This window comes from Lepeophtheirus salmonis, chromosome 14 (genome assembly GCF_016086655.4).
Source record: "Lepeophtheirus salmonis chromosome 14, UVic_Lsal_1.4, whole genome shotgun sequence".
Classification (NCBI taxonomy): Eukaryota; Metazoa; Arthropoda; class Copepoda; order Siphonostomatoida; family Caligidae; genus Lepeophtheirus; species Lepeophtheirus salmonis.
The window spans coordinates 9193192-9212413 of record NC_052144.2 but is presented as its reverse complement, the minus strand read 5'-3'; the positions used below and the strand labels follow the sequence as shown (position 1 = coordinate 9212413).

Here is a 19222-nt window from a genome sequence, read left to right as displayed (position 1 = left end):
CACGTACGATAAATGTGGAAACTCAAAAGTCAGTAATAGTTATAAGCCTTGATTAAAATTAAAAAATTTACTAACAAAACGTGGATAAGACCCTACTAAAAAGTGCTGCCAATAAAATTGAATTATAAACATATTAATAAAAGTTGGAGTATAAAAAAATCTCTGTTAATTAACGGGGGGATTTAGAAAGGGATTTAGGAAAACCAAAAAAATCGTAGTTTAAACCAATATACTTTTATTAAATTTTGGATTTTGTCTGTAACATCAATAAAACTACTACTATTTTTAGAAGCATTCAATTTCCTGACATATTAAAAAACTTTTAACAATATTTTTAGTCAACTTTTCCTTTCCAGGTCATTATTTTTGTAGATAAACATTTAAAATTAATTAAAGCGTCCACAAAAGAAACTTTTTCGAAGATTTTTTATTATAAATACAGAATCATAACCAGTCTTATAAAATTTGGGGTACGAAAAGCAGAGTTCATTAACATAAGATTTAAGATATTTAAATTTAATTTCAACAAATACATAATCAAGGCACTAATTTATAAAAAATATTGGAATTGTTGATAAGGATTCTGTTAATATTTATAAAGGCTTTTGTGATTTTAAGTCCTACATATAATCTATTTGGTGTATAGTAATTTTTTGCTATTTTGCACTAAGGACATTTTCCCTTAAAAACAGTTTGCCTAAGAACATTTTGCCTCAACAATATTTTGCATTAATATATAAATAAAGTATGTTTTTACGTTATTATTGTTTTTTAAGGATTAAAATTAATGTTCCCTTTGAATTTTTAAATCAAAATATGTAATATTTATTACTATAAAATACATTAAATGTTTGTATTGTATTGGAATAATGATGTAATTATGATTTTGCCTCATATTATGTTTGTTCCTTAATGCATGAGTCTTTTCTAATATGAATAATCCATCATGTCTTATGATAATTACGAAAGAATAGTTGCCTTGTTTGTTTAATTTTTTATTATTTACACTAATTTTATTAAATATTTTGTCTCTGGTTGGAATTTATTATATAGTTAGATTTTGTTTGTGTATAAATTGAAATTTTGGGTCATTATTCAATATTGTATTCAACTGAAAAAAACGATTTAATGCATTTTATAGTAATACACATGGCATATTTTGATTAACAAATTCCGAGGAAACATCAATTTTAACCAAAAATAACAAAAACGACGTATAAATCTCATTTATTTATATATTACGGCGAAACATCATTGAAGAAAAAAGGGTGTTAGGCAAAATTACCTTGCGCCAAACTATTTTTTTGCATATACAAACATATTTTTATTGCATAATTTACCAGGTAATTTATTTTAATGTCATAGCTTCAAAAGTATGCAATTGAACTAAAAATCAACTAAATAAAATAATCTAAAGTTAATGACTGAAATTAACATTGACATACCAAAAGTACATTTATTCATCAAAGTAACTTGCTTCACGAATATTTATTGAAAATTAAAAGTACTCATTATATTTTTTTTATTGATAGATTAATAAATGAAGTTATTACTTAACCCATACGTGTCGCAGCAGCTTTTTAACAGTACACATTGAGTACAGCTGATTAATGATAGAACAGTATGATCTCTTATATAGTATATTGTTTAACTATAAAGATCATTTTATACATAATGAATCGGATTATCTTCGTTAAAAATACCAAAAAAATACAGTTTTTTAGTTATAAATGTAATTTGTGCCCAAGAAAATACAAATTTTGTATTAGAATTGTCCTTATGCGTTTTAAACAAGTAAAAAAATAAAACCATGGATTTTTTTAAATTCAAAACTATTTTTCCATTAACTTTAACAAATTAAATAGCATTTGGTTACAAAATAAAAAGTGTAGTTTGTTGTAAATAACACATAGATGATTAAACCTCCGTTAAGGAACAAGGATATTATACCTACCGAGATTTATACAAATGTTGGTATCTATATTTTATAGCCAATACTTTTCAATATGTCCTTAAAAATTTAGATCAGATTCTATACAATTCATTAATTGTCTTTATAATACTTTGTTCCGGATAATTTTCATATATTTAGTAATTATTTAATCGCAAGTTAAATGATGTTTTTTTGTCAAAATGAGGACCAGAGATAAGTATAGATTGTTTGAGGGTTCTAGTGTTGTGTAAGATCACGTCCACTCTTGCATGTCCACACTGTATGATATACTTATGTATTTTTTGAAAATCAGGAGGAAAAGGACTTATGAATTATGGAAGTCGATCACAACTTCCTAAATAAAAACTATACATTCTTTTTGACTGAGGTGACCGGTACTAACTTGATTCCCAAAATTCCCATAAAGTTATTTTTGATAGAGATTTGAATCAAAAGTAAAAGTAGTTTTTACTATAAAATTTACAAATTATATCTTGTTGAAACGCCAAACTTATGCTTGTAAGATTTATTTTATATTTACAAAAATAGTTTTTGTATTTTAATTGATATTTAGGAGTATTTTTTTTCTTGGCCTTTACTAAGCAATTCATATATTTTCATATTTTAAAGAAAAAAGACATAGACAATGGCTTTTGTAAGAACATCATTAACTTTTTGACTGTTTTTCCAGCTTAAAGGGGGCAATAAGTCATAGTATTGGAATTTGCACCCCAAAGAGTTATTTAAAGCTTAAAGAACGTATCTACATATTATATTTGAAGAGGATATTTCGTCAAGAAATGGTTGGTGGTCTCCATGAAATAGCAAAACCTTTTTCTTTATAAAATTTACTTCTAACTTCCAGACTACCAAATTTAGGATAAGTAAATTTTTTTCTACCTAGGAGCTACGATAACTTTGTGTAGTTTTTTTTTTTTTAAGTTTGTTTTTCTTCGTTTCAGATATTTATTAAACGTGTTAAGTTAAAAGGATTTAGTACACTTTCTCAACATTGATCCTGAAATCGTAGCTAATCTCAATCTGAATGGCACAATTAATCTATGGAATGTTAATATTCTTGGAAAATATAGAATAATAGTGCCGTTATGTTGTTTTGTTTATAAAATATTGGTATATAGCAGCGTCAGAAACAATACACATATCATCGGTTATAACTTCTATTGGATATAAACATTGTTTCACTGATATCTCCCCTTCCACAGATAGTTAATTACACTTGATAATTTCTATTGAGGTCTTACAGAATCCCTCTAGTCTAATATATTAAGTGGAGATAGTCTTTAAATTTGAGACACTCGATTGCAGCGATTTTTTGGTCCTGTTTCATAAGAAAAATTTTGATATGAATGTGCCATAAATTATCATTATTCCAAAATTTAACGATCCAATAAAGATTCATGGACCACCATAGAGCAGAAAAAGATATTTAGGAATATAAAATGGATGGAATAGAATAAAAAAGATACAAAATATAATTTATAAAGTTAATCAGTTCAACTTTTTATTATATAATTAAATAAGTTTTATTTTTGTGGGTGTTTTTTTTTTCAGTTCACTAATTGCAACATAACTAGGATGTTCACTAATGAAAGGTTATTTTTGATCTACGATGCAAAAATCAAATATTTAACAGAAATTTATATGGTTGTTTATTTTAGATAAAATCTTTGAGGATGAAACCATCTTTTATTTTCCTTATCACACAATTTATTTTGCCCATGTATCTAAAAAGAAAAGCAACAAAATATATAATTGAATTTATATATTTATTTCTCAAAAGTAATTTAATTTACTTTCAAATATACTATATAAATGTATAGCCTTTTATTTATATATAAATCAACTCAAGTAGGAAGTTTTTGCTCATCATTAGCCTACCTAATTAAATGTACCTTTTATAGACATATATATATATATTTATTTGGATTTAAGTACATTCATATATTTAAAGGAAAAGTTAATGGTAAATGTAAAAAAATAAATACTTAAATCATTTATACATAAATATACTACGAGAATGAATAATGAAATACATATATGTTATATGTCAATTTAGTGGACCTAATTTTTATTTTTTGGGTTTATAAACTCTCAAAATGTTTCTTTGGGTCCAAAGTTGACAAGTATTCTCCAATATTTTTTAATTAATTCTAATTATAAAAATACTTTATATACTAATTTTTTTAACATAAAATTATTTCATTACTTAATATAATCCTTATTTTTTACAAGTTTTTCAAAAATTAATACGGTGTAATATTGCTACTCTAGCAACAAAAGTGAACTTTTTTACAGTGTAATATTTCTTGACTCCTTCTGAGTTTACTCAATAAATAACAAAAAATAAATTGATAACTATATATTCATTTGATATTTGTTTTTGTGTCCTAAATCTCCGTTTGTTTTATTGACGAAATGATCTACTCAATCATATCAATTACCCTCATCAAAAGAGGGATTGGGTTTTCGTCCATCATTTTTTGGAGATACGCCAAGATTGGTTAAGTACCAAAACTTATCGTCCAAATTATAATTGATTTTTCTTATCATATCTTGACAATTGCCATGCATTTTGTAGAATTGTATCGATCATCCATGTAAATATATTCCACCACCATTTTTTGCCTTTGATGGTGATTCTGTACCAATTCACATTTTGGTCCATCATATCGATGCCTACCGTGTTGTTATTATATTTTCAAAGTACTTTTTACTCTTAGTTTCATTTTTTTCGTTGACTTCAACGCTTGACAGTTGAATGATCATCTTCTATATAAAGCGTTGAACCAACAGTTACAACGGAATTATCGTTCTATCTAGTTACTTATATAACTTTATTGGAAAGATCAGCAAAGCTCAAATGTATTACCTCTAGTTTTCTTTTTCATTTGGTCTAAGCCCGTCAAATGGCAATTCTTTCCGCTAGCGAAGGTAAAAATGTGAACAATTTCTCACAATGAAATACATAAGGATGCCTTCTTTTGTTCTACTCATCAAACTTTAGGAGATGAAGAAGTGAATTAGAACATTTCCCTAATACTTTCTCTTCTTTTTTTGTTTTAATCAAAAGTTTCTCCTTCATAGACGTTAAAGGTTATCAAGTATCCTCCAACTGTGCATTGTCACCATATTTTGTACCCAAATCTAATGGAGTTACAGCGAATAGCCTGTTTATAACAGCGTTTTCTGAAATATTATATCATAGATTCATCATGAAATATATGTTGTGGTGAAATCAAATACATCATGTATTATTTGTTTAAAGATGGATTTTCAGTGATCGAATCTTAAAATATTTATCTTGAAGGAATACTAAATTATTATCGCTACAATAAAATTTTTGTTAGAATACAAATGAAACGATTTATTCTCCTTGAATAATAGATATTAAAATGACACATTTCTTCCAATAGCTTGATTTAATATGAAGGGCGTTGTAACCAGATATAATCAAAATTCCCCTGAATACTTTTAGTTCTTTTTTAGTAATGGGTTCTCCGTATATATTCTTTTGATGTGCATATAAATTTGATTGTTCCACAATTATGGTTAGCAATTCATTATTAAAAAAGTGTTCAAAAACACTTAAAGGGAGTAATCCTTTCGGTAGAGTCGAATTTATAGTTGAAAATAATGATACAATATTTGTTAAATTGGTTTTCTTTTTTTCAATTAAATTTCTTTGATATAGTTTTGTTGAAGAAAAAAGTGGGAATGGGACTATTTATCTTTTATCAAAATATCATAATTTCTTCAGTATAAGAATATTTCCCGGGCAGAAGTTGTATACCGGACAAATTTGAAGGCAAGTATTCTTTATATTTGTCACAAGAATCTTCGTCCGTTAACTCTTGGACATCAGGAAGATCGATGACAACTTTCAATTTCATGGTCATACTCATGGTGTAGATCTAAAATTTTGTTTATAGAAATAATTCTGGAAAAGAAAAAATAACTTATTTTAGTAGTATAGCCATATGGATTTATTATAAAAAAATGTATTTCTTTTCAGTAATTAATTTCATAACCTTGTTTTTTTCACTAAAAAAGCTTTGAAATATAATAGACAAAAAAATTAATTAAATTTGTATTATTCATTTTATTTTTCGTTGTGTAACTAAAGCCTTACCTATTTTTTGAAGCTATATTTTAAAATATTTTTGTCGTTGTTGTATCTAAGTACACAATATTGTAACTGACAGTAAAATAATAATAATATCAAAAAAATAATAAACAATAAGTCCTTTGTTTCATAGAACAAAGAACTTTAGAATCTGCACAACAGAATATTAATGGCAAATTTTAACTTTGGTGTTTTTAGGGTGTCATATGGCTTGTATAATAAGAGTTAACACTTGCTAATTTTGAGCAATTTTGAAAAAGATTTAGAGATAGTTAAAAAAAAGCTAAAGTTTTAAAAATTTACACCTAAAAAAAGTACTCTTTTTGTTCAAGGATCATCTACATATGCAGCACATATTATAGCAAATTGGTGTTAAATGAATCATTGCTTTTCGCCTACCTACCAAATGCTACCTTAAAATCTGAACACTTCGAATTTGAAACTTCAAAAAGATATAATTTATTAATTAACAATATAATATAAACAAAATTAATATTATAAATAGATGTGTTTCTGAGCTCTCTTAATCATTAATCTAACCGTTCTTAGCGGAAATGATAGCTTCAGAGGTGCAGCAGATGGCTTCGCACCCACTCTGCATATAGTCTTCTATCATGGCGTTCCAGTGCTGGCTGACAATGCCATTGTGGGCCTTGGTATTGGGACGAAAGACACTGCAGGTCTTCCCCTAGGTATCCACCATAAATGTGTAATTGAGGGGCTTTGCATCAGGACTGTAGGGATTGCAAAATTGTCAGTAATTAATTCAAAAGATTCATTCAAAATTGTTGTGCAACGGAGGAGATATGTTTCTTTCATTGCTGGCGTCAGAAGTGGACTCCCATAGATGGGCTTCATGGACTTGAGGGGATTTACCTATACAGTTTTTTTTTAAATCATCCGGATCCAATTTATACTTTTTGACGGAGACATTATTCCTCTCCAATTTATTGGACATGCTGACGGCGAAGAGAAGGTCCTGAAGACGCCTTACTGCTGGTGAGTGCACGAATACAGATTTGCCGATCAATTCAATTGTAATTTCCTCGAGTTGTAAGTAAGCTAGAGAGCTCGGGGTTTTGTTTTTTTAATATATATAAACATTAACTAATTTCAATGACTCAACTTTTTATTTGTTATTGATTTACTTATTGTTCAAATCTCAATGGACCACCAAGTCTTTGATAGTTAGGGTATCACAGTCAACTAATTTGACTTATATTTACAAAAATTTGCAAATACGTGTATTTTTTTATGAAGTAAACTAAAAAAATGTATGTTTGGAAGACCTTGGGGGCCTTTTTCGCACTTTTATTTGTGGAAAATACTTATATAACTTAATTTTATTAAATAAACCAAAAAAATGTGTAAATACTAAATTTTGACGAAAAAAAATGTTGTTATTATAACCAAGTATCAAATTTAGCAAGCTTATGATATCAAAAAATAGTTAATTTTACTTGCTAAATTCAGAAAAATAATTTTAATTGTACGTAATGTATCGATAGAATGTATAAAAAGAAAGTTTTATTGAAACTGACAATCCCAGAAGAGCAGATCGGGTATATTTTCATTGTCAGAGTATATCTGAAAGACTGGATGTCTTAGGAGACCAAAAGCACCTAAGCTTCATAAACTATCATGTTGAATATTTTTCTATAAGTTTTATAATATCAAAGTTAACAACGTGAAAACTATATATGTATATATTGTACTTGTCAGAGAACTTGTTGGATTATATCTATTTGACAACTTTGTAATCAACTAAAAGTAATGCAAAATAAGTATCAATAACGCCAATAAATGAGCACTCAATAATATCAATGACAAAAAATAAAATTATTGAAGGCTTTGTTATGGGAAATTTAAAAAGCCTTTTCTGAACTACTACAATTCCCTTACACGTTAATTTTGGTCGATTCAGACGAAATGAACGAAAGAAAAGATTATAAATAGCCTCAAAATACTTTTAAGGAGTTAATTTTTTTTCATGATTTAGCAGAAAGTGGAGCGGGACTTATTTTAGGATATTATGGTTGATTAACATTATATAAGTCCCAACTCCAATTTCTTCTCCAAATAGTAGAAGATCATAAAAGTTTGTATTTGATCTACAAAAAATCAGTAAATATTGACAAAAAGTAAAAAGTGAAATGGCATGTCAATATATATTAAGAATTACACTAAATATGTTTATTTTATCAGCTCTACTATGTTCTCTATACGTAGTAATCAAAATGATACTGATATGCTGTCTAGTCCTCTGTTACCCTCAGCCTCAATGGACTAATGAGGGAATTTCTTTATAGACAATGACACTTAATAATTTGTATTTTCAAAAAAAAAAAGTATTTATTTTTATTTTGTCTTGGTGAAGAATGTACTTACTTTCAAATAGAAATTTCATTGAAATAAATGTTGTATTTTTATCAAAAACAACCTATAATCTGTAGAAAAAAAGGTGATATTAAAACAGCAACATTACTTTTCTAACAGAGTGTAAATTTTCAAAACTTTAAGGCTCTTGTTCCACGTCTATGGTTAATTTTCAAAACGGCTCTAAAACTTGAATATATTATTTTTGGAGCAAAAAAAACCCCCTACCCTACTGTGCAAACATATTGGAAAAAAAAATATTTGTCCTTGGAAATGGTCAGAGAAGTGAATCTCCTATTTCAGGAACAAATTATCAAATGTTGATTTATATGTATATAGTAACAGGAAACTTTTTTATAACAGCCTTATGTATTTGAGATAAAGAAATCCAATATTTCCAACACTAAATACATTATCATCCAATCAATTTATAGCTTATCAACAGGACAATGTACAAATATAAATACATGTTTTAAGGGATATGTAGGGTGGTCTTGTAAAAAACCACTGTGTCTCACTTCTTTCGAATTATCTAACATTTTTACAAAGGAATGGTCAGGCCATCAAGTTTTGGAGTTATTGCAATATGAGATATGGAAACAAACTTATAATCCTTCGTTACTTATCTTTAAATCATAATGCAAGTATTTTCCTTGGTTTTTTAGCTACCTATAAAATCTAAATTGATATTTTAACAATGTAAACTATATTTGTCTATAATTGTTGCTATGGATTATACTATAAGCATCAGTGAACCGTTTGTATACTTTTTTAAATAGTAATATTAAATTACTTATTATCAAAGAAGACATGTTCTACTGGTTAAAGATTAAAATCAAAGACAATATCTTCTCATCTCTTTAATTTGAAATTTATTAAAATTACGACTAGATAGACAAGTTACGAGTTTTTTATTTCTTTTTTGTATTATGAACAAAAAAAAGCTTTTGGAATTGAGTAAATTTTGACCTCAAGACTTCTTGACGCAGATTTGTCAAATACGATTATCAAAAACCTCCTTAAATGTATATATAGCTCCAGTTACTTGATGGAAAAGCTAAAAATGAATTTAAGCATCTTCAACTAAGGCCTGGGATTTGCAGTACAAAAAAAGTAAGCCCTACAACCAAGAACTATTTAAAAATAAATCCGAAAAGTCTATAACTGTTTTTACTAAAGTTTAGGTCTCCATAAGTTCGCTGTAGCTTAAGAGGGAGGAAAATGAGAGTTAAACGACAGAGATGGTTAAAGACCAAAAAGCTGATGAAGAACTCTTTATCGGTGTATATTAATGTACTTATCCTTAAAGTCCTTTCGTGGATCAAGAAGGAGGTTTCGTGGAACATAGGGATTCCAGCAATGTGGTGCCCCCACTCACACCATTAGCGCCACCTAAGCATTCAACAGTGAAAATCTTAACTTTTTGGGAAATAATATGTAACTCCTCCTCCCCCACTCGCTGATGTTATCTAGGCTAATGGAGCATCCCAGGCTACTGTTTTTCGAGTCTATAAATCCCTACATGATGGCCACAATATAGACATTAAGCTCCAGAGTAGTAGGCCTAAAAAATAAACTTTAATGAGGTCAAGGAAGGTTTTCAAGCCAATTCCAAATAAGACTTTACCAAGGAGAAGGCTGTGGGCCACTCCACGGAGTAAAAGGTAATCAAGAATTAGGGGGGGACCTCTCTACGAGCTCCTTCCCACAGAGGCAAATTTGAAAACCAAAAAAAAAATACCCACAATATGCAATTCCGTGAGAAGAGCTTATGACCACTAATCAAGCCAAGATCTCTGTCTTTTTTATTACTTTATATTGTGAGACATTGAGAGTCAGGCTTGTCAAGTGTGCCATACAAATATTGAGAAATTTAAGGCCTCCATCGACCATCCCTGCCCTACAATATCCAAGGGCTATCACGTCAGAGTATGTCAGGGCTTTTGGTGCCATCTGGACGACGTATTGGAAGCTGATGGCGATTAAATTTCTTTAATTATAAAGAAAATCAAATATTAAGCCTTTTTGTATCAATAGAGTAAAGAATAAATACCTTTAAAATGAAATATATGTGTTTAATTATCTGTCCCCAAAGAGTTTCATTTCTTTTGCATTGGCCAGTACATGATTAATGTATGATCTTCACAATGAGATCGGTTGAAGGCAATAATTTACGCCATAGGGCTTCAAATTTAATTATCGATGTGGTTTCTATAGCATATCACAATAATCAGTGCCTAGTAATAAATCTTTAAAGAATCAGTAGAAATATGTTTACTTGATGTTAGATATGTCACCTTTTTGTTTTGTTTTTTGTTTTCTTGACATTTTACATCTGACTTCAATGACTTTAACACTTAACCTCGAGTAATGTTTGAGTTAAAAAATATACTAAAACTAATATAACTGCAAAATGAGTACCCGATTAAAGATGATGTGTTATGTTTTATTGGATGTCAAGATGAGACGTATTTATTTCATATACCTAGACATAAAAGGATACACTACATAGTGTGATCTAAACATTCTTAAGATCGTGTAACTAAATCCTGTTGATATTTATGAGAGTGAGCGAGCAATGTGCTAATGTACAAACTATAGTGTTCCTATATTAAGTTCTATTGGAACAATCATATACTATTTGGGAAATAAAATATATATATAAATGTTGAAGCTTCAAATAAGTTATTTCTGCTTTTAAGCAAATGAAAACCCAAGATGAAATTCATTCTTTATAAAAAACATTTAAAAAATAGATTTTTTTTATTTTAAATATTTATTTACTTTAGATAGAATGATAATAAAAGAAAAGTAAATGCATATTTGAATTTGATAGTAACCAGAATAGGTTTTTCTGGTGTTGCCCGGTACCTTAAAATATTTAAATTAATTAAGAACTCTTCAGCTTAATATAAAACTAAAAGTAAAGACTTTAAAATTTTTAGAATTATTGTCATGTTGGTTTTATGAGTACGGGTAAATCATATTTAGGCACTACATAGGTACGCTTCTTTCACGCGATAGAGGAAGTAGTTAATTTATTTTGTGGGTCAGACACCTAACTTGCAATCTGGCCCCTGCATTCATGAGCATCAAGGATACCTCCTAATAGCCCAAAATACACCCCAGCACTTAGATTGCACAGGTGAAGTACTGGGCCAAAAACAGTTTAAACTCTACCGCTGCCGCGTTTCTAATGAAGAAAGGAACCTTCTAATATTCTATAATAAATCGTGGCCGACTGATTTTTTAGGTGAACTACTTTACCTGAGTCAGGTTAAATTTCTCTACTGTCGCTTCTCTAATTATAAAGAAATCCTCGTAATATTCCAAAATACAGATGAAGTGCAAGGTCATAATACAGTTTAAACTCAAATTCCACTGCGTTTCTAGGTATTAAGAACCCCTTCCAATTTTATAAAGTATACCCCACCCCACAGCTTGATCAGGTGAACTTTTGTGCCGCAGGCAAAATAAACTTCTCAGCTGCCCCTTCCCCGAGCACCAAGGAACCCTCCCATTAATTCAAACTACAACCCGGCTCTCAGGCTATACAGGTGAAGTGCTAAGCAGAAATATAGTTAAAACTCTACAGCTACCGTGTTTATAGGCACCAAGGAATCCAATTAATATTTTATAATACACCCTAGCCCACGAGTTGTGCAGGTGAACTGCTTGGCCTGAGTAAAGTTAAATTTATCTGCTGATGCTTCCTTGAGTGTAAAGAAACCCTGCTAATATCCCAAAATACCCCCAGCTCTCAGGTAGTACAAATAAAGTACTAACACTCACTTCAGGTTAAACTACCCCACCGCTGCATTTCTAAGAACCAAGATGCCTTTCCAATATACTAAATTATACCCCTGTCAACGGGTTGGGGACTGCTGGTACATGAAGCTCGTTAAATTGTTCCACTGTCGATTCCTCGAGGATCAAAGAACCTGTCTAATATCCAAAATACACCCCGGCCCTCAGATTGTACAGCTGAAGTGTTAAGAAATGATATTTAAATGGCGCCATGGCCCTAAGACTAAAAAAAAACCAATTTAACAAAACTGTTTTTGGAGCCTTAAGAAACAACATGAAAATTTCAGTAAAATCCATCCATTATTTTTTTCTTTATTGAGGTACAAACACACACACACACACATTCACATTTAAATAGTAGATTTAGATTAGGTTTTGAGTACATTCTTGTCAACAACAAAAAATACATATATATATCCAACTAGTGTTGCCAATATACCAATACTTTTAATCGGTTCCAGTCCTAAAATCAGTAAGGTGTAATACATTTTTTGGACTAGAAATATACACAAAAATATTTCGAACTTATTAGATTAAATAAAGATACAGAAAAAGACGAAATCGAATATGTTCGTGAATTTAATAAAACTAACTAAACATTCGTAATAACCGTATCAATTGATATAAAAAACAAGTGTCGACTGTTAAGCTTTTGTATTATTGACTAGTGCCATACTTTGATAATCGACGTACTAGTAAATCAATTTTAATTATCCAATTAATGATGAAAATGTACAATTATATATCGTTTAAGAAATAAAATTATAATTATTTCTTAGTAAATGTGGAAAATATAACAATGTACCCATTAAAAGCTCTCAATAAATTGCTGTCAAGGTAAAAAAAATGTAAACAATTAATTATATTCGTTAATAATTTCCTTTTCCAAAAAATAAAATAAAATTTACGCTTAAGTGTTTAATTATGGTTTACCGTATATTGTTATTATAACTAATAATTCAAAAAATATATGAACCCGATTTTTTTTTTACCTTCGTCCTCTTAGTCTAAGTGATAGCAATACATAAGTAAAGTTTCATAATTATATTATTCACTCATGTATTTAACATGATTGAGACGAATAATATTAACGAAACGATGTTCTTAATTTTTTTTTTAAATTAAAAGAAAGTTTCAAAAGTCATTTAAACCGGATGCTGTCGACTAATCTGACAATCTCCTTGATTTAGGGATGCCCTGAAGGCCGTGATTACGATGAGTGGAAAAACATGTTCAAGGACTTCATTAAGGCAAGTTGGGCTTCTGTTCGTCCCCATATTAAAGCCATCATTCAGAATGAAGGAGGACATCTGAAACAAAAAGTGTTTAAAATTAAAAATAAAATTGTTAGATTACCTAGTTTTGCCTCAAATGTTTGCCATAAAAATGGCTCCAAATAAAAGTATGTAGAAGTTAAAAAGGGAATTAATTTTTTTCAATTTTTGAGTCTTCATCCGGTATATATATATTGTGTACAAGTTGCAACTTGTATAAGCGTATTGTACAAGTTAAAAATTTCCCGCCCTAAAATGCTTTATTTAATTACAACATTGGCTATTCTAATGACAAACTATACATTAATATTTCATTTCGATCTATTAAAATTACATAATTTTTATATATTTATGTGTAGTGTAATTGTGGGTATTTGCAATTTATAATGTGCCGACTAATAATTATATTTTTGTATTTTTATTAAAATAGTCAAAAATTAATACGTACATCATCCATGATGAAATATTCAATTATTGGATTATCCTCATCCCAAGTACTGTAAATCCTACATTTAAAATTATTCATTTCATTTTGTTGTTGTAACTTGTACAAAAACGCAAGTTGTACGCAACATTTACGGTCAACCAATATATATAAGTTTACGTATTACAATGTCAAGAACTTTTGGGACTAAGCCCCCCCCCCCCAAATGATGGAGACTAGTAACATCCTGCAAACATATATATTAAATATTTTTTTATGTATAAAGCAATTATTTAAATATGCTGAATTTTTATATTCACATATTCCGTACTTTCTATTTCGTTTAAACTTAGAATGTTTTATATTTAAAAGAGAGTCCTCCACAGAAGCTGCCTAAGTTAAAATTTCTACTTCAAATACAAAACGTTGTTGTTTTTGGTTCCATTAATTGTTTTTGTTGTTTTTGTTGCTATTATTGTGTTTAAACATGTCCTTTGGTGGCTTGTACATTATACTGTTCCAAAATGTAGTCACAATGGAATTTATAATGGAAAACAGGATTTTATCTGTATCTAAAATGATGGATTTGTGCATTACCATATGTTCTTTTACAACATTAATATTTCCTTTAATTATTGAAAGATTATTAAAATTTAAAGTCAAATAAACACTTTGACTAAAATCGAATAATGGTTATTTTGTAAAATAACTGAATAGTTCACTAATTATGCAACTACGCGAATCGAAGCATGGGGACTCGGATATCCAAATATAGAGGCTTTGTGGAAAGTGTTGAACTTCTCATGGTGTTCCAAGATTGAGGAAAAGCAGTAATTTCTGGGCGTTGAGGATCAAGAGCGAGTTCGAGAATAAAATTGGTAATGAGCTGATTGACAGATTATTTATGGGATCATTGGAGCTATTTGGGGTGATGAAAAAATGTGTCAATACTGGAGACAGATGAGTAGGTTGCGGGAGTCCATTATGAATAATATTCTACATACCATGAGCTCTAACGAACCTCTTATTAACTTTAGTCCAAGCTTGAGAAGTGAGGACGAGTTTTTTAGGGAGGGAGGACAAATTTCTGTTGGCCTATCTCGTGTAGATACGGAGCTAGGCAATTTCATTCTATTAAGTAGAACCAAGAAATTCGTTTTATGATACCGTTCCAAAACTAGTAACCTCGAGCCTTCAACACCCTTCTTCATAGAAGTGGAAGCACACTCTAATAGTAGAATAAGATCTTTAATAAACGGTGATAACAACGGAGTGTCGTATCTTACCGTCAAGAGAAGATTGGAGAGACTGGCAAAAATGGTCAAGACACCGATTGGCCACCTCTTCTTTATTTACAAATAAGTCAAAACAAATGGTTGAATCTAGAATCTGCTCTTTTTGTAAATAAAAAATCGAAACTTGATTCCATTTGTTTGGTTTTTGCTCAAAAGTGGTTCTCGTTGTTTGAATGGGGGATTGTATTATCCGTGAAAAGTACGGCCAAGAGCTCTACCCTTCAAATTGCCTTGTAGCAACGTCTTTGAAATACGAACAAAACATGATAACTGAATATATTGTCTCTAAAGTCCAAGGGATAATATATGGGAATACATAAACATCAAATCTTGCCTATTGCAGCAAGGCTGGAAGAATATGAACTCAACTCAATGGAGATCCTAGAAGCCGTCTTTGTCCAGTCAGAGATTACAAGAAAATAAAGAATTATTACCGTGTATAAAGCTTACCGCCGGACTAGGGAATTATCTAGACCAGAGGGATTTGGGATGGATTTTCTGTGTTATTACTTATTTTGGAATTAAATAAATGAAAAAGATTCCCGCGTAATCACCTCAACAAAGAATGATCGATACTACGTCATTTATACAGAATGATATATTAGAGAAAAGGAAAAGAGTGAGGGAAGGGTCTATAAAGAGCTCACTTGGGAACCTCACTTCTTGATCTGATTACTTATTTACCAGATTTTCTTTTTTCTTTTCCTCCTTCATCAATAAAACATAATACTTCAAATTCTTACATTGATTTTTTTTTGTATATTTTATTTTTATAATTATTATTTGGACATGGTGTGTTTTTTGTATTGGGTTACAAACTTTTATGATTTTTGACTGATGTGATATTTGTAAATAAAAAGAAAACAAAAAAACTATTCATACAACTAAACTAGCCATAAAGTTCAGTTGTCAGTAATTCCTTTAGTTATTCCAAGGTTTGTTAAGAAGAACGTATCAAAGTATTCATATTTTCTTTCCTTACCCACTGATTATTGAAATTTAAAATGGAATAAATGTGTTGACTGTAATTGGATGCTTGCTATTTTTTCCAAAACTAAATAAAACACATCATACTTCGACAATAAAAATGCTCATAAAGTTCAATGTTTCATATTCACTCTACGTAACTTGTTACCAAAAATGCTAATAGGGTTTTAGGTTGGATACTCTCACTTTTTCCGTTTAAGTCAACGCATGTATTAAATTTTGAATTCTAATAGTCGGTCAACCAATCCAGGACATATGAATATGTCTTATACAAATTGTAACTTGAGTACAGTGTTCATCTTTTCGCTCGTAGAGGAGTATTTTAATTTGTAAACTCTTTACGATAAAAATTAATTTCCTATAATTTATATATATTATACCAAAAAATTAAAGAAAAATAAGTTACAAGAATAAATAAAAGTTATAGATCTAAAATTAATCTTAAAAACATAAGAAATCCTTAAAATGAGTAATCCAATGTTTTAACTATTAAATATTTCAGTCCTTGACCAAAGTTTTTTTTTCAAAGTTTTCATCTTTTAAATTCTGGTATATATCCTTAATAATTAACCACCTCAATAAAACATTATCTCCCCAATAACTGAGAACAACAGTGTATAAATTAGAAGGTATATGGAAACTTGATTAAATCTTTTGGCAGTTTTGCCTAATGTTCAAATATTTTTTATATACCAATGATTAAATTGATAGAATTCACACTATTACTTGTAAATGAGATAGTGCTAATGGTTCCCATACATTGTGTCTTGGGGCAAGGTCAAATGTATCGTATGGTTTGTGACAACCATACATTATTTGTTATGACCTTTAAAAATCCAAATAGTTTGTTTAATTAAAATAGGTTCGACAAGAATATTTATTTGTTTTTTGGTGTCCCTTAGGGAGAAAAAGTTTAGAAACTACTGTCTTAAGGGAGATGTATTTAAAAGGTTTCATGTAATATCCTCCAGTGTAGCCAGATGATTGGTTTGAGCTTGAATGCATGGTTTTCAAGTTTTTGAACTTATGCAAGTACTGTAAGTCCTTTGTTTAAAATAATTAATATCATTTTTTGGCTGCAATTTGTACAATTTGCTTATATATTACAAGTTACAAATTGTACACATTTGTATTTTGCCCCAAACAACCCTCGTAATTACGGAAAGATGTATTGACGGCTTATTTTTATGGGCGATTTATTAGTAGAAAGAGTTGTTGGATGTTATTTTGTAGTAAAATAATGGTTATTTAAATTATGATAAAGCTTATGCACAATTTTGAATAGAAATAATCTACAAAAAAAAGTAAAGGAATTGGGAATTATTCAAAAAGCCGAGAGTATCGTCTTCATATCTCGCAATTCGTAATTATTTAAACCTTCTATTAAATCTCAAAAAATCTAATTATCTACATTATCTTTGACTGACTTAAATAAAGAGAAAAAGCTATTTACTACTCAAAATACAATTGTTACTACATTTTGAAACAGTCTAATGCACATGAGTATGTTTAAAAAATATGTAAGAGTCAGCATCTTATAAGAAAATGTAGCATATGGTAACTTAACCATAAATGTATGAAGCATGCACGAAACTTTATTACTGTTTTTTTTTTTTTTTCATCATTGATTTCCTTTTAGCTTACAAATGTTAGAAGTACCAACATATTTTAAATGGTAAAAAGTTGAACCCTTTCAAACACATGTAGTCTCTAAATAAATTTTTGTAGCGTCTCTTGGAGCATACAAACATTATTTAAATTAATAAAAATTTTTAGCACATTTAATATCTTTAAAAAAAATAATTTTAATTATTCATTTTTTCGTATTATGTATATACTTGGGTGCATTTATTTCCTTTTCTATTTAACAATAGAATTACAGATGCGAATATACAAAACATTTTGAATAAACAACCAAATATCTTTACCCTTTTCCCGAATATGTTATTACAAATTTTACATGTTATATTTTGGGAGCAATTTCTATAATTTACTAAACGCGAAAGTATATCACAATCTGTATACAGAGAGTGGTCCATTAATATATGAACACTTGGAATTTTAAACTTCATCATGATATAACTTATTAATAGACCATAGAATTTCAACAAATTTGATATTATAAATAGATATGTGTCTGAACTCTCTTAATCATTAATATAATCGACCATAACGGTAATGATAGCTTTGGGGGCCTTGGTGTTTGGATGACAGACATTGTAGGATTTCTTTCGATGTGCAACTAAAAGGTGTAGTCGATGGGGATGGTGGCAGGATTGTATAGCTGTAAATAACTCAAAAGAATCATTCAAATGAGTCTTTGTAACGGAGGAGATGGGTCTTGTTTCATTGTTGGTGTCAAAAGTAATGTCAGGAAGTCGAACCTTCTGTACCTTATCTTGTTAAATCTTCCGGAGCAGGCTCCCAGACTATATCCAGACATGTGTAGACCATCCCTCCACCCTCACAAAGCTCGTTCCATCAACTTTTTTGATAGCTCTCTAGAGAATCTGGTGTGAAGCCCCGAAATTACTTACAAGAACCTTAATGGACTTGAGGGGATTGGCGGGTCTGTTTTCTTTAACTCTTCCAAATCCATTTTGGCCTTTTTTAAGGAGCCCTTCTAAATATTTCTCTCTCATACACAATTCCCATTGTTTGATCAAGCCTGTGAATGAAATAAAAAAAAAAACTAATGTGATCTCTATTCTCCATTGTGATTCTTTTTAAAGATATGGTTCTTTTGTATATATTGGTCACACAATAGCAAACATTGACACAACCCAAGAAATGTTTTAAACCCCCAAGAACTTCAGCCGTTTCTTTGACGGACTCATACGTATAAATTGACTTTTGGGAGGCATAATGTTGTAATGCGTTAATGTTCACTATTAACTGTTAATTTTGCTGTCAATTTCTAAGAATTACAATTGATGAAATAAGTCGTCCTCCTTTATTTACCGGGCCGTGCAAAATTATTTA

At 29.6% G+C, this 19222-nt stretch overlaps 2 long non-coding RNA genes across 2 annotated transcripts; both read right to left on the bottom strand.

Moving 5' to 3' along the window:
• Positions 1-5303: 5303 nt before the first annotated feature.
• On the bottom strand, positions 5304-6151 carry LOC121129887 (uncharacterized). The gene is made up of 2 exons (XR_005868559.2): positions 6084-6151; positions 5304-5891 (listed from the first exon to the last, which is right to left on the bottom strand). It is a non-coding gene; the product is annotated as an uncharacterized lncRNA (long non-coding RNA).
• A 6407-nt stretch (positions 6152-12558) lies between these two features.
• Positions 12559-15837, bottom strand: LOC121129795 (uncharacterized). Its single transcript, XR_005868509.1, has 3 exons — positions 15704-15837; positions 13253-13570; positions 12559-12723 (listed from the first exon to the last, which is right to left on the bottom strand). It is a non-coding gene; the product is annotated as an uncharacterized lncRNA (long non-coding RNA).
• Between the last annotated feature and the right edge of the window lie 3385 nt (positions 15838-19222).